At 42.6% G+C, this 27906-nt stretch overlaps 1 long non-coding RNA gene across 2 annotated transcripts in view; it reads left to right on the top strand.

Annotated features, from left to right (window-relative positions):
* LOC116624481 overlaps positions 1 to 27906 on the top strand; it is a 197395-nt gene that overhangs the window by 16781 nt on the left and 152708 nt on the right. The window lies entirely within an intron of this gene.

Below are 27906 nucleotides of genomic sequence, written 5' to 3'. Positions count from 1 at the left end.
GAATAGTTTGTGGGTTTTAGATTCATTCAAGGCAGTTTCCTCTCTCTTGCTTCTCCGTGTCACACCATTCCCTCTCCGTTCCCTCACCCCTGTTTTCACTTGCTTCTCACCCGTGTCACCATTCTGAACCATGGGAAGTTCAAGGGTGAGATGCAGGTTGATGCTACCTGCATGCCGCAAACACAGCCATGGTGTGTCTCCCCAGAGTCCAGCTGTGGGTGCCTTAAAAGAGTCTCAGCAGGAGCCATCCGAAAGGCATTCACCAAGAACACCATCCAAATCAGGAAGCACCTGTGCCACAGGGGGTCTCAGGGAAGCCCAAAGACTGGGGGCAGCCAGTGTGCTAGCCAGAGGAGGCATGGTCTGCCTCTGGGGAAACTGCTCATTGCAGATGTCCAAAGGGGGAACTCCAAGGAAAACACAGAGCCGTGGGATGAAGGGGCCAACCACTGTGCAAGCACCACGTAGGAGGTCCTGTTACCATCACAGAATGTCCCAGTTATGTAAGATCAGTTAAGTCCCAAGGTTCCCTTCTCCCTTCCTCAAGACCTGAATCTTAAGCAGAATGCAAAGTCACCTACACCTCTCTTTGCCTGAAATAGGCCAGTGTTGGAGGAAGGGGAAGATTTAAATTAAATGAAGGTTGGACTTCTGATATTATACTGGGTTTTAATTATTTAACAGTTGCTGGAGAACTTTTATTACCAGAAAGTGCCTAGAAAGCTATGGAACCTATCCAAACTTGTGTCAAGGGAAATGATTTCACAGAGCAGAGTGAGAGAGGGTAGTTGTGTGCAAGATTAGCGCTGGCTTCTGCTTGTTCCCACTGAGTTCAGCTCAGTTGGCATGCAGGCCGGCGGGGGTGGGGGTGGGGGCACTGAGAGTGATTCCTGGCCTTCTCTTATATGATTACTTTTAGAATGTTCTACTGTATTGTGCTTTGGAAGTTGATGGCAATACACTGCTTAATCTAAATCTTGGACATTGTAATTTGCCTTTTATTGATAGAGTCTGTAATTGAAAATAAAATGGAAGGACAGGGAAGAGATTGAAGGGAACAGTGAAAAAGGCTCACAAGAGATTTGGGCAAAAGAAATCTAGATGCCAACGTATTTGGAACAAAGTAAAATGTATTTTAAACAGTATTTAACTGTATGTTAAACATCACAACTCACAGTTTTGGGGGAAAAAAACCACCTTTTTTCCCCCAGAGCCCAAAGCATTTCTAAATATATTGGAAGAATCTTAATGGAATGTGGCATTTTTTTTTTTACTTTGATCTGGGTATTTTTTAATGTTCTGTTTATTTGCATTCTTACCTTTTAGGTCAGAGCCTAAAAATAATATGAGGTCCTTGGTATAGTCATGTAACATTTGATGTGTTTCCTTTCTTTGAAGTTATATTAAGGCCAAGTTTATGTTAAGAAACAACTTACCAAATTCATTAGGTATAGCAGCTTGGAAATAAATGATCTCTTCCAATTATCAAGAATGTTTAAGATCATTTGGTAGGATTTTGACATTTCCAGATTTATCCTTTCTTTCTTTTTTTTTTTTTTTTTCAGGGGGGAGAGGTTTGGGTAAATTCATCATGATAGGAAAAAATAGAGTTAGTTTTAGGACAATTCTCACATCTGCCAATGATGAATTTAGCACTCATGATTTTTCAAAGCCCACGTTCCCTAGATATAGACTCTGAGGTACAAGCAGTTTATTTAGGGGGAGATGCCAGGGAAGTGATGAAGTCAGACAGGGAAGGAAGGGAAGCCAGAAATTACCACTGTGGGCTGTCTTACTGAGAGCCTCTGAGAGACTGAGGAAAGCATGCCTCAAGCTGGTGCTCGTCCACCATCTCTTGTTGGTCATCGGTTGCGAGCTGCTGGGGTGCCAGTGGGTGTTAAGTATCCAGCACTTCCCACAGGCCTATGTGTGACAGGTCTCTATGACCAGAGTCTTCAGGCAATAAGGGACTCTCGGCCTCTAGAAGAGCTGTGAGTTCTGAGGAGATCTGGACAGGACAGCTACAGAGTCTGCAATACTCTGGAGCTGGATTTGAGAGGCGGAAGATGGTAGTGGTAAGATTGCAGAGTCTGGAGCCAAAGTGGGTTCAAACCAGCTATGCCCCTCCTCACCTGTGACCTTGAGGAAATTATTTAACCTTTCTGTGCCTCTGTTTCCTCATCTATAAAAAAGGAGATGGTAATAGTTCCTAACCTATTGTTGTGAGGATAAAGTGGGTCAGTATAGATAACGAGCTAAAAATAGCATTGACACATTGTAGGTTGGCTATCTAGCTATATTTATCATTTGGGAACTCCAAAGTAAATTGCCAACCTGTTCCCAACAGTGCACCTGTGCTAAACAATTACCATTTACCTGTGTTCTCTTCACTGTCACTTAGTGACATGAGGCACCCTGTGATAGTTTTAATATCTTCACTAAGAACTCAGAACTTACAAAAATAGAATTATCCTATGACCCAGCAATTGCACTACTAGGCATTTATCCAAAGGATACAAAAATAGTTATCTGAAAGGGCACCTGCACCCCAGTGTTTATAGCAGCAATGTCCACAATAGCCAAACTATGGAAAGAGCCCAGATGTCCATCAAAGATGAATGGATAAAGAAGAGGTGGTGTGGGGCGCCTGGGTGGCTCAGTCATTAAGCGTCTGCCTTCGGCTCAGGTCATGATCCCGGGGTCCTGGGATCGAGCCCCACATTGGGCTCCCTGCTCAGCAGGAAGCCTGCTTCTCCCTCTCCCTCTCGCCCTACTTGTGTTCCCTCTCTCACTGCGTCTCTCTCTGTCAAATAAATACATAAAATCTTAAAAAAAAAAAAAGAAGAGGTTGTGTGTATATATATACAATGGAATGTTATGCAGCCATCAAAAAGAATGAAATCTTGCCATTTGCAATGATGGATGGAACTAGAGGACATTATGCTAAGTGAAATAAGTCAGAGAAAGACAAATACCACATGATTTCACTCTCTGTGGAATTTAAGAAACAAAACAGATGAACATAGGGGAAGGGAAGGAAAAATAAGATAAAAACAGGGAGGCAAACCATAAGAGACTCTTAACTGTAGGGAACAAACTGAGGGTTGCTGGAGAGGAGGTGGGGTGATGATAGGCATTACGGAGGGCACTTGATGTAATGAGCACTGAGTGTTATATGCAACTGATGAATCACTAAATTGTACCCCTGAAACTAATAATACACTATATGTTAACTAAATTGAATTTAAATAAAAGAAAAAAAAGAATAAAAAAAAAGAACTCAGAATTTAGCATGCTATATATGATATTGAGTAACCTCATCTCAATTGGGGTTTAAAGTTTATTTTCCATTCAGGGTACCTGGGTAGCTCAGTAGGTTATGTGTCTACCGTCAGCTCAGGTCATGATCTCAGGGTCTTGGGATCGAGCCCCACATCGGGCTCCCTGCTCAGCGGCAAGTCTGCTTATCCCTCTCCCTCTGTGCTCTCTCTCACTCTCTCTGAAATAAATAAATCTTAAAAGTTTATTTTCCACTCATCTACATATTAGATGTATTCATCATTCAGGAGAGCATTTAAATCCCTCACCTAAGCATATTTTGATAAAGTTCAGTTGATTCTCCTTTTCTCCTGGAGATCACACAATACTTAAGGCCACATCTCCACAGAGGACCCTATGGTCCAAGGCCACTTCCTGTCCCCTGCCTTGTCCCTTATCTTCCATCCATGGTACTTTGCAGATAAGAGTCCCCAAGTCCCGCTGGTAATTCACATTACAGAAAGCACATCTATTATTTATATGGAATTTGAATTTAATATGATAGGAGCAAAGCACTTTTCAAAATAACCAAGAGGGAAGAAAAGGGTTAAGAAGCCTCTATGGACATAAGACACAAATTAAAAGCAGAGATACAAGAAATGATCCTCTTGTCCCAAGAATGCGAGGAGTGGGGTTTTATGCTCTTTAAATACATCTGCTTCTATTCACACACATTTGCATGTATGTCCACCACAAGCAGCTAGAGAAAAGTGAGTAATTCTCTTAGCAGATAGAGAAAAGAGAACCAAGTGAATCAGGGCCTTTCTGTTATTTCATGAGCAACCATCTAGACTCAAAGACTAGGCCAGGAATTCTGAAGTAGAAAATTTAGTGTTTCGCTCAGAAATTTTATAAGCCATCTCCCTAAGTATCAAATAGCTTCAAGGAGTTGTATTTTTTTTTCTGCTAGTTTGCCCCTAAGTATTTGAGTCCATTATTTTCAAGGGAGCCAAGAGATCTCTTAACAAACTGCACTGGCTTCCTCTGATGCTTAAAAAAAAAAAGAAAGAAAAAGCAGTCATTTACTGTTCTTCCCTGATTTGGAGAAGTTCAATAAAATCTTTTTATGCACCCTATTTATTTTCCTAGACGTTTAAATTTTTCATGCAGGCCTGGCATGCTCAATAATTCAAGATTAGTTCAAAATGGCCAGGTTTTATTTTCCATGGATTATCCTGGGGGACTAAAGGTTTAAAAGGATGACAGCCATGAAAAATCCCAGGCCTGCCTCCAGCCATGCACAGTGGATACTATCTCTACCAAAAAAGTAACCCCTGTCTGCTCCATAGGAGGCATCCGACAGTTAATGTAAATAATAGCACTTTGCACAGCTAACTTTAGAGCAATGGGGCCATCTAGATTCCAAATAGGGAAGTACTGAATGGAAAAATCCCCCCTGGGATTAATTTCTAGAGGAACCTTGAGATCTGGGTATTGAGAGGATGAAAGGGAAGCATGTATGTGTTGGAGCCTCTTTAGCAGGTGATCTAGACAACTCAGCTGCATGATGACTCTCCTAGGTAAAGCACATTGAACATTAAATGTTAAATATGAATAAGCATTTAAATTAAATATCGTAAACCTCATATATTTTATGAGTGTGTTGTATAAAAAGGAATATATTCCTGTTTTATATTAAAACACTTTATTCAATCTAAAAGCTAACTTTTTATTTTGATTTTGAAAGAAATTAAAACACTTTTGTGGGACCCTAGAAGTACTGGGGGCCTTAGGCATTGTGCCTAGTGGATAAATCCTGCATGCACCCATGGAGGAAGTCAGGGGCTTCTAAAGTCCAGAAACCTTCCTTCCCTTGTACTTTAAGTGTGTACTGAAAGTTGTCCAAACATGCGGAAGGACCTGCCGTATTTCTTTGTATTCCCTGCATTTGTTTCATCTTTTAGAATTTCTCACATCTACAGTGAGGTAGATGACACAGGTAACATGGTCGTGGTGGTCTTTTTGTTCCCTAAGTGCCTCGTTGAATTAATGACACTTCTCACCTAGGAAACCTCTCAGATTTTAGGAGATATGGTACCCTACCCTAGCCATGATGAGACACACAGCGTCCCTCTCAGAATGGCTCCAACCTGGCTCTCTGCCCCGCCCCCCATCCACCTAGCCACACATCAAGAGGCAAGTGCTTTGTCATTTTCCCCCCTCTTGAAAGTCACACAGCATCAATTCTGCTGTCCTATAGGTTGAAGCAGTCACAGCAACCCCCACACACACATTTACAGAAGACTGACAAGGTCACCTTGTAAAGGAACACGAGGGAGGGGAAATGTTGGGGGCCCTTGTGGAGAATGTGATCTGCCAAATGTCCCCTCCCCAGAGACAAATTAATAGTGGGTTAGGGTCATTTCTAAAGGGAAGGGGGTGGCAAGGGTCATGAACATAAGTGACATTTTGCCCATTTTGGTGTGCCGCAGTCATCCCTGTTTCTTTAAGAGACAGGGAGACACCCCGGGTAGGCTCAGGTGATGGGGGCTATTGTGGAGCTTTGCCTAGGAGTGAGGAAAACAGAAACGGCAGAGGGTGGCTGGTATGTCCTTCTTAGCCAGCTGAACCAAGCCGTGAAGTGTTCTTTAGGGCTGTTGGGTTATGATGTCATCACTTGATCCCTTCTCCAGAGCTCCGCCATCGGGCTGCTTTCTGGGGGGGACTCACCACCCACTTCTCTGGCCCTTACTGGTTGCCCTGCTGTCTGGCCCCCCCTCCCCATGGCTTTTACCTGCATATTGTCTTGGCCGAGTCCCCATTACTGCTCTAGTGAGCTGTGTGCATCGGTGGTAGGAAGCCCGGTGCTTCCAGACAGCTTTCCCAGCACAAGCTGCTGGCGCACCCTCCTCTGGTTAACGTGGATTTTATCAGGGATCCTGGGGCACTTGGCAGCATGGTGGGAGAGGAGTGACTCCCTGTCTATCTCAAGAGTCACACCATAGCGGTTTCTATGAGCTCCTAACTATGGGGCTGAAATTTTAGAAGATGGATTTGCAAAAGTCCATAGTAAATGTGACTGTGAATCTAATCATCTATCACAGGCATCCCTGCTTCAGAAAGGAGTTCTTTTCCCAACTGACTCCTAGGCAAGAGCCAACAGGGCTCATGTCATTTGGCTCAAGAGAAATACCTCTCATTGCCTGCAGAAGTTAATTTTCTAAGACTGAGACCAGGGTGAATAAACAGGGAGAAAAGCAGGTGGAATCTCTGAGAGTAAAACCCACCAAAAAAGTGAAATAACTTTTTAACCAAAGCAACTGCCAAACTCCTTAGCATCTTTCTCCCCTCCTGTCTCCATGAGAGTCTATTGTCTGCTCTGTAATTGCTGTCCTTGAGCTCATTTGGCTCTTAAAGCAAAGAATCAGGCCTTTGAATGCAGCACAGACGGAACCAAACCGCGTGTCTGAATGTGCCACACTCAGTGTTCTTGGAGGTCAGGCTTCAAGTGGAGTTAATTACCACAGGCTCTTTGGCCCCAGAGCAAGCCAATGCATCAAACTGGAAATTTCCGTGGCACCCTTAAACTTTCCATCTCTGGTGCCGAAGTAAAGCACAGCTTGCCTCACATAAAGGAACATATATCATCACCCCCAGAATGACCAGTGAGCTCAACAGACCTGCACAGGTACGCTCTGGAACAAACATCGGACTCTCTCTGTAGACAAATCTAGGCGGCACCTTTATATGTCGATCAGTCAAAAAATATATATATTTATAATGATCAGGAAAGAATACAGAGCCTAGAGAAAGACTGCTACTTAGATCTACAAATTTTGTTTGTCTTGTAGATACAGGCACAGAAAAATGGAATTTTAAGAGGCTATATTTACTTGATCTTTTTGTCACAATCTCTTAGACTCTAACACACATGAGAATTTTTGGCGTGGGCAGATATCCAAGACCGTGGTAAGCATAAACATTCAGGGTATACATATATATTTCTAAAAGTGTAACTTTATGTACAGATGTATTTTATTCCTAATATCTTAGTTCTTGCTGCTGAAAAGCTCTGTATATTATTTCATCTGTGAACACTAGTACCAAGATTTGAATATTTTGTTATTTGGAAATGGGGGAAATCCTGCAGAGAAAAAAAAAATGGCCAGAATCTTCCTTACGCGTTTTTCAAAGGAAAGCTAATTATTAGTTGAGGAAAAAACTTGGGGTTCCCCCACGAGGGAGTGCATCCTGGCCAATGAATCCATGTAACCTCATCCGTGGTCTCTCCTCCTCAAAACTTAAGTATGTTTGGCTTCTGGATAGTGTCAGAAGCAGAATGTAACACATAGTCTTGACGAATAGAGAACCAGTTTTTCCTGAGGGAGATTTTAATCACGTACTACACATGTGAATCCTTTTAAAGAAATCGCTAGGTGCTGGGGAATTTCCAGTCCCCACCGTTAACCTGCAGGGTGAGCTAGACACATCTGTCTTTTAGTTGCGCAGTGTTTTCGAATCAAAACAAACACACCCGTCCACGGAGAAGGGTCTGCCGTCCCGGTCAAGGTTCCCCTTTGTGATGCTGGGGACGTCTTCTCTTCGGGCCCCGGAGGTAGCCATCTCCGGGCACCTCCCCACGTCAAGATCACCCGCAGCAGCGTGTGCTGCAGTCCCGAAGAACGGCCACTAGATGGCGGGAGGGGACCGAGTTGGAGCCCCGGCGGCGGCTCCTTTCACCTTGCAGGGGGAGGAACACTTTTGTTTCAGTGCTTTTTCTTCCTGCCCCTTTGTTTGACTTCACCATTTTCCGTCCTCCTTTCTCTCGGCTGTAGTTATGTGGCTTGCTTTTCAGCACCTCCGTTCAAGGAAAGCCAGACCGGCTCGGTCTCGGGCGGCGCGGGCTTGGGAGCACCCGGGGCTCCCGCAATGACCCTGGCCCTCCCGCGCCTGCCGCCCCACAGCCCACCGCAAGCAAGCATTCGTTCCCAGGTCCTCCGCACCATTCTTTTCAAATGTCACCCAGTCCGGGGCCAGGTGTTTATGTCTCAGAATAGGCACACAGCTCTGCATAACTTGGAGGTAGTGCTATTTATGCAGGTATTACCTAAAAAAAAAAAACAAAAAAACAGCTTCAGACCGTGTAAATCAGAATATTATAATCTTATGATGGGGATTAAAAAAAAAAAAGATTCTATTGAGGGGATGCAGACCAAACGGGCCCCAGACCTTGTATTGGAATTGACCTTCACTATATGGACCCAGAAAGGGGCATAGAAGGGGATTGAGAAAGACTGCTGTGCTAAGATTTTTTAAGAATACATTCTAAAGAGCACATCAGTTTTTTGTTGTTTTTTTTTAATGACCTAATAATCTGAGAAGCCAAACCAAATGCGGACTCACCCGCCTGCCAACACTGAGGGAGAGGGGCTGCCAGGCCTTGGGCCCCCACAGTGGAGAGTAGTGGGGTGGCAGTGGGGGTGGAGTCTCCCAGGTCTCTTTCACACAGATTAGAAGTCTGTGTTTTCCTTGAAGCATTGGGGTAATTCCCATTAATGTTAACAGGATTTATGAGAATAAGAGTTGGAGAGGCTTTGGGGCCAAATCCCTAGTGGGGCCTTCCCTACTCCAGTTGGACCTGCAAGGGCCTCGGAGTGGCAACGAGTCAGAAAGAACCATAGTAGGTGGACTTCAAGAGCACTTCCACTCTCCCAGCTTGGTGAAGGATCCCCGTCCCATGGCCACCCAGTCCCTAGAACCAGTGTATTGAGGAGAGGCTCCCTGGCCTCCTAGGGCCAAAGATTTCCCCATGCAACCTGAGTAATGAAGGTTGCTTTCCTGTTCTGCTAAGTTTTTAGCCAAGTCTAGTTTCCTAGGGGATGATAATGGTACCCACCTCGTGGGGTTATTTTGAGGATCAAATGCTGGAATGAAAGTTAAGTGCTTAGTGCAGTACCTGGCCCACATATATCTGCATCTCAGTGAGGATGATTAGTATTCATTTGGGCCTGTATTGGCAGCTTATTCCTATCAGGCAGAATCTAGTTTTAAGGAAACACACCTGAGTGCCATGATGGAAACATTTCATCATAAAAACCCAAGCAGGTGTGAAATGAAAATCCCTACCTTTTCCAACATGCTCCCCCCACCCCCCAACGCACACACATACTTGGGGTGAATTAGACAAAGTAGGCCGAATTTCTCATCTCACCTCTTCTTTTCCTCTGTGGCAGCGGTGTGATTTATGGCTCTGAGGGGAGAGCCGACCAAACTCAGTTGTTTCAGCTGACCTTCCCTGTGAGTTTTCAGGTTGAAGTGAAATCCAATGGGGTGTGAACTGAAACTCAAGACTATCTTCTGAAAGCACAATGCACTGAGCTCAGTGAGGGATCAAGCCAAACTAAAACCAAACCGTCCTCCCTCTTGCTCAGGGCTCCTGGAGCTCACAAAGCACATGCCACTTTGGAGCCCTGCCCCGTAAGGAAGGGTCTGCAGCACCTGGCTGGGAGCAATGGGCCATTGTCTTCCCGGCAGCAGCAAATCCCCTGCTCACCCCTGGAGCTGGCCCTGCGCCAGTGTCCTTAGCAGCCTGGCAGGCTTTTGTGCTGGGGGCTCAAGGAGCTCGTTACATTGGGAAAGTGAGGCTTTGCCAGAATACTCACGGAGGCCCAGTCAGGCTTTCTTCCCACAGCTGGGAAGCAGGTTCTAGCTCTTTCCAAACCACTGATACATTCTAGCTGCAGCACACTGAGAGTTGGGGCCAGGGCATGGAGATGCAGAAGCTTCTCAGAAAAGGGAGTCATTAGTGTCTCTCTGAAAAAGCCAGTGTGGTTTCTAGGAGATTCTGAAGTGATGTTCTTAGCACAGAACTAGAGTCTAAAAAGATGGAGGGAGAAGTTACTGGCCAGGGTCAGGGGTTAAAAGCATGAATTTTGGAGCCAGACAGACCTGAGCTCCAGTTCCAGCTCACATTCTTCACAGCTGAGTGGCCTTGAGGAAGTCACTGAATCCCACCGAGGCTCTCTTTGCTCCATTTCTCTGTCCACTCTCCATCTTACCCTTCCTGGCCCAACATGTTTTATACTTTGTATTCACCAATCAGAAGGCTGCAGCAAAGAGAGGGGTTTATTATCAATCTAATCATCAAAATTAATCGAGCAGAGTGCTCAACACTTTATAGTAATTTTATTTAATCCTCAGAACACTTCTATAAGGTAGGTATGATTCACATTTGACCAGTGAGGAAATAGAGATTTAGGGAGGTTGCCTTAGATTTACAATGACCTTTCTAAATTATAAGTCTGGATATGTTAGTCCTTGGTTTAGAATCCTACCATGGATTTATCTTCAGGATAAAATAAAATTCTTAATACAACACACACAACCTTCACATAGTAATCTTTGTGATTTGCTACTTAACCAGCGTCATCTTTCTAATTTCTGGATTTACAGCCCACCCTGTGCATCGTTCTCACACCTCCCAGGCTCTGCACAGACTCTTTCTTCTCCCTACCCCTCCTTCTCAGCCAGACAAATCCTGACTATCCTTTATCATGTGGTTCAGGTACCTACCTACTCAGAACTAGGTAGGAGCAACTTGGTGACAGGTATTGTGTCTTTTTTTTTTTTTAAAGATTTTATTTATTTATTTGACAGAGAGATAGAGAGAGAACACAAGTAGGCAGAGAAGCAGGCAGAGGGAGAGGGAGAAGCAGGCTCCCCGCAGAGCAGGGAGCCCGATGCGGGACTCTATCCCAGGACCCTGGGATCATGACCTGAGCCAAAGACAGCCGCTTAACCGACTGAGCCACCCATGCGCCCCAGGTATTGTGTCTTTTACCCTTGTATCCTCAAGACTTAACAAAGTCCTTGGCTCATAGTAGGTGATCAATAAATGTTTGTTGAGTGAATAATTAAAATGTAAAAAGGTATAGAAATGATAGGAAGGCAGATTTGTGCTCTAAAGTACTTTCTAACAGAGCTATCTGTGAGTGAAACTCCCAAGTTTTAAAGACAAATATTCTAATCTAACAAATATGTGATCTATAGAATCATCATTAGCAGTGGCAACATTTATATCCCTTGAGCTTTGTTACTGGCTAGGCTTGTGTAAGTAAGCACTTTACATGTATTATCATGTTAATTTCCATAACAAGCAAGTGATCAAGTATCCTGAGTGCCCCCTCTTTCCAGAACAGGAAGCTGAATCACAGTGAGGTTAAGAAACTTGCACAAAGTCATTGAGCTCCTAGTAGTAAAGGTACCCTTGCAGTCTGACTTCACAGCTCATGCTCTTCACCGCCACTAGTGGACTCTGGGGAATGCATAGGCATTGGTAGGAAAGGTCATGGCCAATTAATAGTGGAAAAGTGCTGTGTTCAGTAGCACCCGATCATTAAAAGTTCTGAAAATCGGGCGCCTGGGTGGCTCAGTCGTTAAGCGTCTGCCTTCGGCTCAGGTCATGATCCCAGAGTCCTGGGATCGAGTCCCGCATCGGGCTCCCTGCTCTGCGGGAAGCCTGCTTCTCCCTCTCCCACTCCCCCTGCTTGTGTTCCTGCTCTCGCTATGTCTCTCTCTGTCAAAAAAAATAAATAAAATCTTTAAAAAAAAAAAAAAAAGTTCTGAAAATCATGGGATGAAAACTTGCTCACTTTGTAACTCAGCATTTCCCTAGATGATCTACCCCAGCCACTTTTGGTGGGGGGGTGGGGGGGGTGAGAACCCCTGTTCACATGTGTCAGGTCACTAGAGTAACAAGGCACATAGTTGAGGAAACGCTGTCCTGTAAGATGATGCCTTTGGTATCCCCATCCTCTTTCCAGATCATCCTACCACACTGATTCCATTTTGATTTTCCCAAAACAATGCTTTCATCACACCACTTCCCTTCTCAAAACCTGTCAACATGTTCCCCCACCCCCAAGGTTAAGTCCAAATTCTTGAGCCTGACACCAAAGAGAACTGCTTTTGCTGCCCTTATTCTGGATTCGCTTCAACGCAGCACTCGTGCAATGGAGAGACCAGGATGCCCGCTGCCTCTGAGCCAGCCATTCACATTCCTTGTTTTGAAAATTTTGGTAGGTTCTGTGAAGTTGGTTTTTATTTTTTTTTTATTTTTATTTTTTATTTTTTTAAAGATTTTATTTATTTATTTGACAGAGAGAGAGAAAGCACAAGTAGGCAGAGAAGTAGGCAGAGGGAGAGGGAGAAGCAGGCTCCCTGCTGAGCAGGGAGCCCGACGCGGAGCTTGATCCCAGGACCCTGGGATCATGACCTGAGCCGAAGGCAGCCGCTTAACTGACTGAGCCACCCAGGCGCCCTGAAGTTGGTTTTTAAAGAGGCTGGACACAATGATATTTGAAAACTTATATATCATACATTTTGTCCCAGAGTCTTCTCAGAGAACATCTGGCTCAGTGGTTGTCAATCTTTTAGGTCACGAACTCCTTTGCGAATGTAGGGGAAGGAAAGGATCCTCTTGGTGGGGGTACACATAGAGACATATTAACTAAATGTAATTTCAGGAGGGTTCACAGATAACCTGTGGTTCATGAGTGGCTGTCGGGTTAAGAGCCTCTGAAAAAGTCCCACCTTCTCATTCACAGTTTGGGAAACTGAGTCCCACGATCCCACATGATTATACTCATTCAGATAGCCAGCAAGTGGTCAAGCTAGAATTTGTTCCCAGGTTTTCTGACTCTTTAAGGCTATGTCTATTTTTAAGGTTTCTAATGAGGGAAACTTGATTAATTTTACTGCAAACCACAGTAGGTCTGCATGGAAGGCTTATGTCTTGTGTTTCAATACAGGATTGGCTTTGGGGAAATCCATTAAATTCATGTGACATGAGCACTGACTAACAGTGACTGGTACTTTTCAAAAAAAGACATTAAATAATGATGACCACAGAGTATGAAATAAAAGAGCAGGAAGCAAAAGCTCATTAACCAAAAAACATGATGGTTGAGATAGAATGACAACATTCAAAGCTATAAGCTATTAAAATGACAAGGGACACAAGAACATAGCCCCAGATGAGTAAGAGGACAAAATGGGTAAGGTCAAGATGATCTCCAGATTGTAGTCTTGAACTGTTGGGCATTCCGACTGAGGCCAATAAATTATCCAAGTGAAACCTTAGCAGCAGAGCAATTATAATTGAGAACTGAGAAGGGTGAAAAACTCACAGAGCTTCCATGTTCAATAGTCGAATTTAAAAATGGATTTTTTTCAGCAATAAGTATAGGCAATAGCTGAATACTAAATAATATAAATAAAGATATTAAGTAATAATACATTTAGCACATAAAACACACAAGGGAAAAGTAACAATTCTTTTCCATCATGCGAAAATATATTTAGAATGTTAAGGATGTTAATTTCATCCCAATATCCCTCTTGTTCTAATTAAAGCTTATGAACATCATACTGACGTAGATAATCCATTCACTTACACATATTCCTTTTCACACCAAAAAAGAGTAGATGTAGACAATAAGAAAGTCTAAATTGATTGACAAGCCTACCACAACTTTTAGATTTAAATCATAGACAAAATGGTACATGTTACCTTTCAATTAGAGTGACTGACCGATTTGGTTTGCCCAGCCACGCCTGTCCTGGATTCAGCATGGGAAAGAGAGTTGGTCACTCGACTTCAAACAACCACCACCACTCCTAGAATAATTATGTCTCTATGATCTGTCTATATAATTTCTATATGATAACAACAAATTCACTGAATAAAGAAATAGAAACTGAAGTTGGCTATTTCACATTACAGCCAAGCTGGTTCATTTTTACTTTAGAGATTTAGCTTTTTTCCTTATGTAGAATGAATAAGTTTTGTTAATTTAGTAAAAAATCATCCGTTATGTATCAGCCATAATGGCTAACAGCTGAAATTTCTCATATATTTACATACCATAATATTCGTGGCCCCATTAAACATAGAGTAGAACAAAAAACAAATACGAGGAATAAATTCATGTGGAGAAACTCTGAAAAACATTACTGAGCCATAAGAGAGAAGGGAAACCATTTAAATAGTCACAGATCTCAGGAAAACATTTCTGTTCTGTAAAGGTCAATATTTCTTTGTCTCGGATGAGAGGGTGTGGTGTAGAGATGAAAGCTTCGGAAAGAATGCCGGAATTCCTGGTTATATATATTTTAACTGCCACTAATTTATTGCTGAATAACTTTGGACAAATTATGTAATCCAAGTTTATCGCGCATATATCTTTCACAATACTGTAGTGAAATTTAGCTTGTAGCAATATTATGAGCCTAAATTAATAACAATAGCCTTGCATCCCTTGATGCTTTATGGCAAATTTAATATATGTCAGGATGATTTCCATTTCATTGTCTGGGTGACTAAGATCAGCAGAAGCTACCCGAGTTTATCCAACTTGTATGCGGAGGGAGAAGGGCTAACACTCAGAACTTCTGACTTCTATTCTGGTGTTCCCTTTCGTTTTCAACTCTTTCCATTGTGGTTCATATTTTTTGAGGCCTTTGAGAATCTCATGACAGCTATATACCCTCTCCTTATAAACAACAACAACAACCACCACCCACATGCATGGGTCCCCCCTGACACAGGTCTGGGACAAGCGCACAAATGGAAATGGGGACCTACGTGCCACATGACACAAGATGTTTCCTCATCCTCCCAACCCGGTTCTGCCCATCATGACATCGATGCCATCATCCTCTTGAGCATTTCCGAGGAACCTAAGACTGGAAAGCCAGGTTTGAATTTAGAGTTCTTGGATCTCTTGGAGTTTCTCACTCAAAAGTGGTGGCTGGAGAGGGAGCTTGTCCTCACCCTTCAGCTGCTAACCCTCAGCCCAGTCCGCAGCTTGCCCTCTGCCCTTCTCTTTCCATCCCTGGGGAAGGTGGGGGGTGGGGGTTCCTAAGCACCTGTGGTATAAAATCCCACCCTGCAGATTCCACCTGTCTGCACTTTTGTCTACAGCCCTCCTTTGCCCAGAGTGGCGTGAATTGCCCCTGGGAGGGTGAACTTGGGGAAGACACTTGGGCTTCTTAGGCTAGGAATTCCAGGGTTTTAGGAGCAGAACCACATGCCATGAAAGGAGGGGGTCAGCTTATGGTGGGCACGTTCCCTTGGCCTCTGGGACACTGCATCCTGTTGAGAAGGGCACAGCCTGAGCAGGGCACTCTACGGTATTCCATTTGCCTGATCCAAAAACAACACTACATGCACACATACTCAAACAATTCTACAGTATGTACAATTTCTGATGATTCACCACCCTTCTGTAGCTCTTCCATAGATCCCAGATTAGGAACTTCTGATACCATTATTTAATAACAGTAAATCCCATCTGTACTGCTCTTAATAGAGTATAAAATGCTTTCACACTCAGAAACTCAGAACCTCACTCATTTGATTCCTAATTTCTTTCATTGATTTAATTCACTCATCCATTTGTCAAAGAACCTGCCAGGGGCTGGGCTGTCAATGAGGAATTGCAGCAGTGGGTAAAAACAGATTCTTTTCAAGGGGTTCAACACAGAGTTGCCATAGGACCCAAGCAAGTCCACTCCTAGGCATACTCAAAATAAATGAAAACATATGTCCACTTAAACACTTGTACATGAACCTTCATGTACATTATTCATAATAGCCAAGAAGTAGAAACAGCCCAAATGTGAATCACCTGATGAAGGGATGCACAAAACGTGGTCTATTCACACAATGGAATATTGTTCCCCAATAAAGAGGAATGAAGGACTGGCACATGCAACATGTGAATGAACCTTGGAATATGATGCTCAGTGAAAGAAGCCATATGCTGAAAGCCACAGGTAGTAGGATCCATGTATATGAAATGCCCAGAGTAGGTAAATCCATGGAGAGCGAAAGTAGATCAGTGGTTGTGGGGAGGAGGGATTGGGGGTTACTGCTCAGGGGTAGAGAGGCTTCTTCTTGGGGTGATGAAAATGTTCTGAAATTAGAGTGGTGATGGTCATTCGACCTCCTGAAAACATTAAAACCCACCAAATGGCATACGTTAATAGGCCGAATTTTATGGTATTTGATTATATCTTTTTATTTTTTTTAAAAGATTTTATTTATTTATTTATTTATTTGAAAGAGAGAGAGAGAGAGAGAGAGAGCATGAGCTAGGGGGAGAGGGAGAAGCAGACTCCCCGTTGAGCCAGGAGCCCAGACATGTGGCTGGATCCCAGGGATCCTGACCTGACTTGAAGGCAGACGCTTAACCAACTGAGCCACCCAGGCGCCCCTGATTATATCTTTTTAAAAAGGGAGGAAAAAAAAAAAACACAGGGATGAAAAGAACAGCATAGGAAATATAGCCAATAATATTGGAATAACTTTGTATGGTGACAGACGGTGACTACACTTACCATGGTGAGCAAGAATTGTCGAGTCACTATATTGTACACCTGAAACTAATAACACATTGTATGTCAACTACAACTTAAAAAAAAAGTGGGAAAACAAAAACAAAACAGATCTTGGTCTTGCTTTCATGGCGCTCACAGTCTGGCTCCATGGAGACCTCTGCCCCTATGAGGGCAGGCTCCGAGATGGGTGGCCAGGCGCCAAAGCTGGCCCGTCTTTTCCTCTGTGCCCCCCCCACACACACCTGACAGGCCAGTGAAATACTTGGCAAGAAAGGAGCAGATGGCTTTATTTCCCAGTGTTGGCTTCCCCAGTGACATCCTCAGGCCTGTCGCCCCCCCCCCACAGGCTCTCCCCCAACCCACGTGTGGGCCCCTCTCCAGTCCCCCCCGCCATCTCATCCCTCACTGCATGTGTGCTTGGCAGAGGCCAAAAAAGCAACCAGCACATCCTGCCTAATTTAAGTGGTAATTTCCTTTGGGGGTTTCACTCAAGTGCAGCCCTGGGAAAATTGTGGCAAAGAGCTTTCCAAGAGGAAATGTTACTCTGGACTTCCCGGAGAGTTTTAAAGACGGGGAACTTTCTCTTTTGCTTGACGAGAGCCTCTTAAGAGTAGCTAATTACAGAGAACAAAGGGGTGGTTGCGGGGGTGGGGGGGTAGGGATGGGCCAAATAGGTGTAGGGGATTAAGAGGCACAAACTTCCAGTTCTAAAATAAGTCAGTCACGGGGATGAAAAGTACAGCATGGGGAATATAGTCAATAATATTGTAGTAACTTTGTGTTGTGACAGATGGTGATTACCCTTACGAGCATTTTGAAATGTATAGAATTGTCGAATCACTATGTTGTACCCCTGAAACTAATATAGTATTGTATGTCAACTGTGCTTCAATAAAAAAACCAAAGTGGGGATGGAGGGGCTCTACTGGGAGTGTGGTGTGTGGAGGGCAGAGTGGCGTTTCTGTTTTCTGCCCCTCTAAGGAGCTACGGAGGAGGAGATGGTAGAAGAGATTTTAAATGTAGAGGTTTGGGCGGAGGAGGGAGGGCTGGTAGAGGCCTCAGAGATTTGAGATTTGGTCATCCTTGGAATTTTGTTTTCCTAATGGTAAAGGGTGTTGGTTCCCCCTTTAGCCACAGGGGTAGGGTAGAGTGGGGACAAAGTGGGGTGAAAAACACTTCTCACTATCGGGCCAAAGATCACCTGCGTGTCACTGGAATTGCTGGTAAAAGTCCATCCCCAAGTCTCCACCCTGACCTACTGTATTAGAAATCAAGGAGGCCGAGATGGGGGTTCTAGCCCAAGAATGCGTATTTTTAACGACCTTCCTGGATGATTATTAAGCAAACTAAAGTTTAAGAGCCTCTGGTGGGCACAGGGTCCTTGCTGCTGAAGATTTCAGTTCTGGGTGGGCTGAGGGTTTCTCAAGAGGGTCCAAAAGGAACTAAAAGCAAAAAAAAAAAAAGAAAGAAAAAAGAAAAAGCAGCGGGCTTAAGAGGGACTAGATAGAAAATACAAACTAATGGCCCATTCCATTAAGAGAAATTAGGAAACAAAGCAAAGCTGCCACCAAACCCTCCTGCACTCATCCACTTGCCCCGGGCACAAGCTTTTTAGCAATGTTGTGACATTTAAAATGATGCATTATAAATTTTCCTATTATACTGGAGAAATAAGAGCAAGCAAATGTAATCAGTTATGGCAGATTTGAGTCAAAGGATTTATTTCGGTATTTTTAATTAACTTAGTACACAGCTTTGTCAAAGCAGTGCTTCTCAACCTTTTCTAACTTCTGATCTTTCCCTCAAATTTCGGAGCAAGGTAGTCAGGTGTTTCTTTTCTTTTTTTTAATGTTTCTCCTACATAATGTTATAACATTAATCATAATTTTTCCTCATAATTTTTCAAACCCATGCCTGTCCCCATCTAAGAATTCTTGCCATCTTGTCATACTTTCTTTGATCCCCTGCCCCTCTACTTTATTAGATCCCTGATGAAACACCTGGGCAGTTTTTCTGACGGCCTCCCTGCTCCCCTGACTCCTCTCCCACCTCACCTTGCTGCTTCCCTGCTTTCTCTCAGTGCCGCTCACCACACCTACTCTTCATTCTTGTCTAATTAGCAGCCCTTGTCCTTGCAGTTAAGACCTGGCTTATTGTCTGTACAGGGCATGGCTGATGCTGAATGACACGCGAGGCTGTCCTGTCCTTGTCATCTTCGCTGGAGCTGTCCTAACTGCTCTTCTGCAAGCCCCCTTTGTGTCCCATGTGTGTCCCAGCATGTCCAAGGGAGGCATGTCACCAAGGTAAACCATGGAGAGGTCAGAGAGAGATCTGAACACTCCACCGACCAGTTGAAGCCAACACAACCCATAATTCTGAGCCTTTGAAGATGTGAAAATTAATAATTAATAAAAGGAAACCACACTTAAGATGGAGTCGGGACCCAGAAGGGGGAGCTCTCTTGCCCTACCACTCATTGGTCAGTTGCAGAATCTAAGGGGAAGAGAAGTACCTTGCAAGTCTCATGCTACTTTAGCTAGCTGAGGCACCCAGCTGGAGGAAGAAAGATCTCTCCTCCCCCAGCAACAGCCCAGCCAATGAGAGACCGTCACAACTCAGCCAATGAAAAGCCACTACACTTTGAACTCCCAGTTTCCGCCAATGGACTTTTTGTTTATAACAGCCCCAACATCCCCTTTACCTTTATAGGAGAGCATTTTTCTCCGTTGATTTGAGGGTTTGGTTCTGTTTTTGTCTCAGCTTGCTTGTTATGAATTGAAATCCTCTGCTGTTCCTAAACAAACCTATTTTTGCTGGTAAAATAGCTGTCAGTTTTGTTTTTAAGGGTAACAAAGCAATTTCGAGGTGGGCGGTGTTAAAAAACAAAATCCAACAGAGTAAATTTGAAGATCTTACTGTTTCTACTAAGCCATTCATGAATTGGGGCAGCATCCCATCTAGCAAGTAAAAGAGATGCTCCAAAGGGCTATAGGAAGGGAACGGTTCTTAAAGGCCTGGCAAGGAAGTCATAAACAGAAAAAAAGGATTATTTTAGGCGAGGACAGCTTCTTTTGGGGAGGAAGGATTTTATGGGGGGGGGTTACTTCATCTTTCTTTGGGGGATGGAAAGGCCTGACAGATTAGGTTGGCGGCTGATCAGAGAAGTCTTGACTGACTGGGAAAGACTACGTTTCTGGGGGAGGTTGAAACTGTAATCAGAGTAGGTATTAAACTCGGTTTGGTGATGTGGCCTAGCCTAAGTGACTCCATTTGGGGCCTTTCCTTTGTAAGAGAGTCAGCAGGAAGCTAGGAGGAGAAAAGCTTTTTTACTGGAAAGAAGGAGTATTAAGCAAGTACCTTAAACATTTTTGGAAAGACAAACTTTGAAACCCACGCTTTCAAGTAACCACAAAAGGTTTTGAAAGCGTTTCACCTGGGTATCAGGTAGATGCCTGCACCTCATTGTTCAAACTTCAGTTTAAGCTGTATGTTCCCTGTAACTGAGGCTGCCGCCGAGATAAAACAGAGCTTACCATGATGTCTGGGACCCACCTCACCTGTGTTACCATCCCTCATTTTCTAAGCCTCCTTAACTATTTAGCTTTGGATTCATCATGTAGACTTTGTGGGCTTACTGTTCTGGGATTTGCATTGTTAGTTGTCTTCACTTGTTAAAATTCGGCAGCTCACAATAGTACACACAATTCAAAATCTGGGGGTGGGGGCCTCTGATTAGAAGATTTATATCTTTAAAGTTACAAAGGTAAGAACTGTAGAACTGAAAATAATGTAAACATAAAACACTTGGAAGTAGAGGAGGTTTCTAGTAAATGAGCTAAGTCCTCCCTTTTCATATTAAGGTGTCTAGAGATATTATCTCAAGTTGATAAATGGAGAAAAAGAGGTTAAGCCTCTTATCTAGATTTATGGAGGTAACTGCTAAAGGAACTAAAAACAAACAGTTAAAAGAGGTTGAATCTGGGGAGCGGGATGGGGGTGGAGGCAGAGAGCGGAGGGGCAAGACGTGGCTGCTTTTCACCTTAAGTTCTTCTGTCCTTGTTGATTTGTTCCCACGCACATGTAGTTAGTGGATTTTTTTTTTTTTTAAGCAAGAAACAAAAAGGGGAGAGAAAGAAAAACATGGTGGGAACATAAAATTGAGTCAAGAATTAGGTTTAAAAACACACACCACATTGATTCGCACATTTGCTGCAGCTGGGCCACACATTTGGCTCCCAGCTCTGCAAGGGCAGTCGGGGAAGGAACCCCTGGTCAGCCGATTCATATCCTCCACACATGAAAACAAACGAGTTCTTTGGGAGAATTTTGCCTACTCTTTGTTATTAAAACATCAAAATGAAATTTCTTCCTGGAGTCTTCCTCAAGAAGACACGGAGATGCTATTAACATCTTCAACACGTTTTCTCCCCCTTTAGAATGTCTCAACCCAGATAGTTGATGTCACGCTCAGGTGCAAATCAGATAAATAATTCCATATGAACCCAGCTCCCTGCTTGGTCTAGGGATAGACTTTGGAATATTTGGAAGTTTAGAAGTAGTTTTATAGCAATAGAATACTTATTTTTAATTTTTAAAAATTAAAAATTGAATTTATCTGAACTTAGCTACTGAAAATTATCAGATGACAGTGAGCTTGAAACTATACTTTCTAATGAGAACCTTGATTAAAACTAATCAGTGCTGGCTGTTGAAATTTATCCATGTACCCTAATAACCAATCAAGTTGAGAGAATTTTGTATATGACATTGGTGTCTATGCAAACATAAAATATTATAAACACAACCATATAGCTTACACATATATATAAAATCTATGCACACATATATTTCTCTGGACATGGAAGCTGTGTTCTAATGATGTCTGCACGATGCACATGGTGGGACAAACTTATAGATGAAATGGTTATATTTCTAGTACTTTAGCAGTTAAATAACATTGCACAGAAACTAATATTTACACCAACAATTGTGATTTGGTTATTACAGAAGCAATATGTTTATTAAAAATGCAAATATATGAAAAGGAGAACATAAAGCATCTGTTAATAGAATTACCACTATTAGCCATTTGGTGAGTTTTCTCTGTATGTATAGATTACAAATGAAATAATATTGTAAGATACATTCTTAGAGACTATTTGCTTTAATACACAGTTTTTATTTTTCCATGTTATTAGCCATTCTTACAAAAATATTAAAGTCTGCATAACCCATCATTTTGGTACATATTTGGGTTATTCAGCCAATTCTCTACTGTTGGACAACCATTTTTAAAAACAGAGAGACTCAAATTTTAGGGCTGAATGTTAGGCTTTTAATATGCTATTTTTTTTGAAAGAAAATCTGAGAAAACTGAAAGATTCTAAACAGGATAGAAATATTTTGAGGTCGACTTGACTTATATGCACATGGTTTTAAGGCTACTATTAATGTTCCCAGTACTTTGACACTTTCAGTTTTAGGAGAAATTTCATGGTCCTGAATAGAAGTATGGCTTATTAAAATGTCTTAAAGCATTAACTATAGACCCTGAAATAGTTTTATTTTGCTTCATGGTATTAAATATTGATTAGACAAGACACTAAAAACTCACCCTGACCAAGTTTCTGGGCCTCTTTCCCTTATTTTGATACTTAAATGAGCAGGAAGTATGACTTCTCCTGGTTTAACCCTCTAGTGCATTGGTTCTTAAATTGTCCCATGGATCCTTGGTGTTCTGTAAGCTGGGCTGAGTTTGTTGTTGTTGTTTTTTTATTTTTTATTTTATTTATTTATTTATTTATTTTTAAGGTTTTACTTATTTGCGAGAGAGAGAATGAGAGACAGAGCATGAGAGGGAGGAGGGTCAGAGGGAGAAGCAGACTCCCTGCCGAGCAGGGAGCCCGATGTGGGACTCGATCCCGGGACTCCAGGATCATGACCTGAGCCGAAGGCAGTCGCTTAACCAACTGAGCCACCCAGGCGCCCTGTTGTTGTTGTTTTTTAATCACTAAAATTCAACAATCCTGTCTTCTCTAAATTTCTCAGGGGGAAAAAAGTCACCAGGTACAGTTTTCTAATTTCAAAGTTTTCCCTCCACAGATTTTACTTCAAACTTTAGCATTTGCTACAGCTTGTCTCCCTGAGACGACTTATAAAACTTAGGAACAAGCAGTGATCAAATGGTGATGGGAAATGGGAAAACATGTTAGGTGTCTGCTGTGGCTGGTCATATTTTTTTCAGGGACATGACTGCTTACGGTAGATCATATAAATAAATAGATAGTATATGCCTTCTGCTAGTAATCCTGTGTCTGGGTTCTAGTTTATGTAATCGAATGGAGTATAGTAACATATCCTGGTGTTCTGCAAGGAGTATGGAACCACATTGGTGTTCTATCCTTTAAACCTATCTGAGAACTGGGGAACCTGGGCGGCTCAATCGGTTAAGCAACCGACTCTTGATTTCTGCTCAGGTCGTGATCTCAGGGTTGTGGGATTGAGTCCCATGGGGCTCCACACTCAGCAGGGAGCCTGCTTGAGGATTCTCTCTCTCTCCTTCTCCCTCTGTCCACCCCCGTGCCATCTCACTCTCTCTCTCCCAAATAAATCTTTAAAAAATAAAATATATATATGTATATAAACCTGAGAACTAATGCTGTAGATAGAACACAAATAGCCAACTCTTAGTTAGTGATAGCCATGCTAAAAATCACGACTTGTGCCCAAGTCCTCCAGGCATACTCAGATAAAATGCTCTAGCTTGTCTAGAGCGTTCTGCGGTAGCACAAAACTCCAACACGTTTTTCTTAACCCCAGGCTTTGCCAAAAGTGCTTGACTTGATTGTATGCTCGTCTCTGCCTGCTTTCCCACTTCTCATAACACCCCTGGGTAGGGTGGCGCTCCCATCCCCACTGTACCCATGGGAAATGAAGGCTTCAAGGGTAAGAAACTCCTCCAAGGTTGCAAAGCTGTAAGTGCCACTTTTGCATGGTTTTCCTTTAGGGTATTTCTCAACGCTGCTCCCAGCTCCTGTCTGAAGGAGAGAGTGAGAGGCATCTGGTACTGTGTTTTCAGGGCAGCTGAGGATTCTCGAGTATGGGGTTTATATATATCGGGAAATAATACCCGAAGGGGGGAACGTTCGCAAGAGGCTTTTGCTGACTGCTTTGTATACCCCTTGCTACTATACGGAATTTTAGGTCTTTATTTTGTGGAAGATTTTTTTTTACTCGTTGGGGGGGTACTTTTAAGGACCAGGTCCTACACTGCTTCACACATTCGTGGCGGACTCCGTGTCTAGCACCTGTGTGCTCTGTGACCTTGGAGAAATGGCATCTTCTCACGGGGCCTCAGTTTCTTTATTTGCAGAGTTAGCAGCTTGAACAAGATGATGCTTCTGGCTCTTCGAGCTCCTGTCTTCTGTGGCCCTGTGACCCAGAGGGCAGGCAGGATCTGTGAACCCTGCTGCATTTTTCACGAGCGTCCCTGTGGGCTCACCACGTCAAGGTGTCGATAGATTCAGTTCTGAGGACTTGCTGACCTAGAGCTATTCATTCACTCCCACTCAAGTTGAGAACTTAGAAAATGGTGATTTTATTTGGGACAGGCCTTGTGTCCTACAATGCATGCTCCCAAGGGTGCTCTCTCAATGCCCTGTTCAAAGCACTGCCTAGCACACACCCAAATCCCAGTGTGACTTTTTGTAAAGCCAAATGCCACTGACAAAAAAAAAAAAAAAAAACAAAACAAGAAAGCCTCTCTCATTTTTATTGTGTTCCTGGCCATTCCAAGAGTCATTTCCTTTCCTTTCAGGGAGATAAAGAGACATATATTATGTGGGCAGAAGATGCTGTGTTCTGGTCAATAACGTAGGCCACAGAGGTCAATGGCTTTAAGCCAAGCCTGGCTGAAAGCTGCCATAAATTTTCAAAGGTGGGGGAGGAAGATTTAGAGACTGATGTACACTGGCTGAGAAGAGGAAAGACACTGGGCATAAATGGCCCTCTAAAAAAGAAGAGTATCAGTCCCATAAAATCCTACAGCAGTCTATACAGGGTCCCTGGAATGGAGAGAATTTTGCCCACCCAAGTTTTACTATGCAGCAGAGACAAATAAAAAAGATCTGAGAATAAATCTCTGAGGCCAACCTGTCCTGGGAGACTGAAACTTGAAGCCTTCTTCCCTGATTTTCTGATTCATCAGCATCTTCAGTGTTGATGAGCTGACTCCAGGCTTGATGGCACAGCCCCATAAAGCCTCCATTTTGTCTGGTTTTAACTTGTTTCTCTGTCTTAAGGTCTACTTTATGGACCACTGTAGTATAGAAGGATCCTGTGTTCAGGCTACCCAGACTCCTCTTGCTCCCCTTTTCCCCCCAGAAAACCACAACACCTGCTTTAGAACGCCACCAGATTTATTTACCAGATTTTGTAGAGGATTGGGAGTGTGTGTGTGTGTGTGTGTGTGTGTGTGTTTGAAAGGGTGAGCTGTGTTGTGAAAAGGAAGGATGGCTTTTTCTATTCTAAACCCATCTGGGCTAAAATGCCCATTGTATGGCATTTGTAATTCTGTACTTATCACAAGTACATGATAAATACTTTTGTTTTAATAAAAATTAAGGATATTGTATAGAACAAGATATTGGATGAATATACCTGCCATGAAGGTCTGTTTCTGTCCCATAAAACACATGATAAATACGACAAAGTACTAATAAGGAGTCATTACTGGGAAGTTTAACCCCACAAGGGATACTTTGTGGCCGTGTGTATGTGTTTGCACACGCATGTATATATATGTTTACAGGAATTTCTCTCAAAAGATAAAATGAAAATTTAGGGATTTAAAACAAAAAATTAGCACCTTAAAAAAAACTTACCTTGTTTTATTTACGTATCATTCTTTACCTCAGTTGGCATTTTGCTAGCCTTCATAGAACACTGAATAGTTTTCTAAGCCTTACACATGTTTTATCTCATTCTGTCAACCCTCTGAGAAACTAAAATTCAGTAAAAGTAAATATCTTAATTTTCAGCAGCAGAGCTAGGGAAAAAATAGCAGTGAACACTGCTGTGGCCTTTATATGTGACCAAGTTGCTGCTGAGCACATCACAAATACCAGCTCCGACCCTCCCGACGAATCTCAAAGATACAGATGCTGTTACCATCGCCTTTTTATAGAGGAGGCCACAAAGGTGCAGAGAGGTTAAATAACTTGCCCAAGGTCACCTGGAGGGTCAGTGGCTGACTCGGGCTTTGGAGCCAGGTGCTATCCAGGCCACATTTCCTGGAGGACGAATTTGAAAGGAAACTGCATCTGCACTCACAATGCAGGCCGTGGGCACATTTATATCAATTGTGAAAGAATATGGGAATTTCTTAGGGGAAAGAAAAGGACAGCTTAACATGGTTAAATGGCATATTGTGTTTTTAATTTACCCTGGCTAACACAATCACCTTGTCAGCTGAGTATTTAGAAGTAAGAAGATATTTATAACCAGATTGCTTAAGTGTCCTGAGGCCACCATTTAGGTCCATATGGCACTGTGCCCAGGAAGATGTCATCTGTGTCACAAAATCCCTACTTAATCCTGAGAAGCATTTAGACCTAAGAGAAGGTGAAGCTTCTCTTCTTCTATCATGCTGTCATAACTGGGACAGTGATTGTCCTAGATGTTGACGGTGTAACCTCCAGGCACTGGGAAAACCAACAGAAATGTGAACCTGGAAAGAAAATTCTCGGTCTCTTCCACTGGTCGCCTCTAAAGAAGGGCCCCAAAGGAGCTTTCTAGAGAAATCTAGAAATCAACCTGAGACATTGAATTAGAACTAGAAGTAGGTGTTTGTTTTTTTGTTTTTTGTTTTTTTCCCCAGAAGCTTAATAAATTATCGGTCATCTTTATGAGGGTCTTGGAATATTAAAATATTTTTTAAAAGCTTAAATGGGGTAGCAACAATCGTGTATTTTAAATGATGACCTTAACCTGATTAATGCTCTTAACACCTGCCTCTAGCTATAATGCACAACAAGTGTGCTACTCACAAAATAATTATAGGATATATAAAAATATTAATTTATGGGGTTCTATTGGAGGTATACTCCATTAATGGGACACTCATTTAAAGTTGTATAATGAATGGCTTCTGTTACTGTATTGAAAGGAACAATTAAACCTGGGCTTTCATGTGCTCACCCTAATTACTTTCTACCCTAGAAGAATTTTATTCCAGAGTCTACTATTCCAGCTATCTTTCATAACTTGTTCCCAGGAGGGAAGTAGGAAGAGGAAGAACTGTTTATTTTCATTATATCTCTTATGTCCCTTTTCATTAATTCTTTTTTTTCCCCTACAACTCAAGCCATTTCTTTATTGTTTTAGAGTATATACAGTGCTTTTGAGCCCAGCAACTGCCCAAAACCCACGATTAGTTGCTTGCAAGGATCTTTCTGAAAGAAACCTTGAGAGTGCATTTGTGCCTCTCCTCTGAAAACGTCAAGTAGGACATTTTGCAGATAATTCTCTGCTGAGATATCTATATATTCATATATAGATAAAAATATATCTGTATCTATATCTGTATCTACATCTGCATCTGTATATTTTTGGGGGCTGACCCGAGACGCAGAATGGTATTATCTCCAACACTGCACAGTTTTGTCATTATCTCAAGTAAGAAAAGTACTGCTCCCTTTTATTTAAAAAGCTTTAAGAAAGTTACTTAGCCTGTTTTATTCACTGATATTTGAAAGCTACTACAACTTGACCCTTTATTCATTCATCAAAAATATGTTGAGATTCTACTTGGTGTAAGACACTGAGCTAGAAATTGGGAATACAAAAATGACTTCAAAAAAAACCCCAACAACGCTGCTGTCAAGTTTCAGTGTCCCTTTATTTCTTTTGGACCATGAGGCATGATGTTCACTCTGGGAGAATGCACAGGTATGGGTGGCAAGAGGCTGGAGGAGCTAGAAGTCCTATTTCATTTATATTTGCTCTCATTAATCGGCTTCTAGGTGTGTGTGACCGTAATATATATGATAGGTTACATATGTACACGTGTGTGTGTATGGTGTGTGTGTGTGTGTATTGTAGTTATAGGGGAAAACGACCATTCTGAGGTGCTGGACTTAGTCGTTTAGTCAGATTTCCATTTGGAGAAAAAGATTGTCCAATTTCTGTTTGATCCACCCCAGCTTGTCCCCTCAGTATTCTCTCCATGGATGGGGCTTCCTCCACACA

The sequence above is a fragment of the Phoca vitulina genome, unplaced genomic scaffold (genome assembly GCF_004348235.1).
Source record: "Phoca vitulina isolate PV1807 unplaced genomic scaffold, GSC_HSeal_1.0 scaffold67, whole genome shotgun sequence".
NCBI classification, from domain to species: domain Eukaryota; kingdom Metazoa; phylum Chordata; class Mammalia; order Carnivora; family Phocidae; genus Phoca; species Phoca vitulina.
This window is presented reverse-complemented; position numbering and strand designations above follow the sequence as displayed.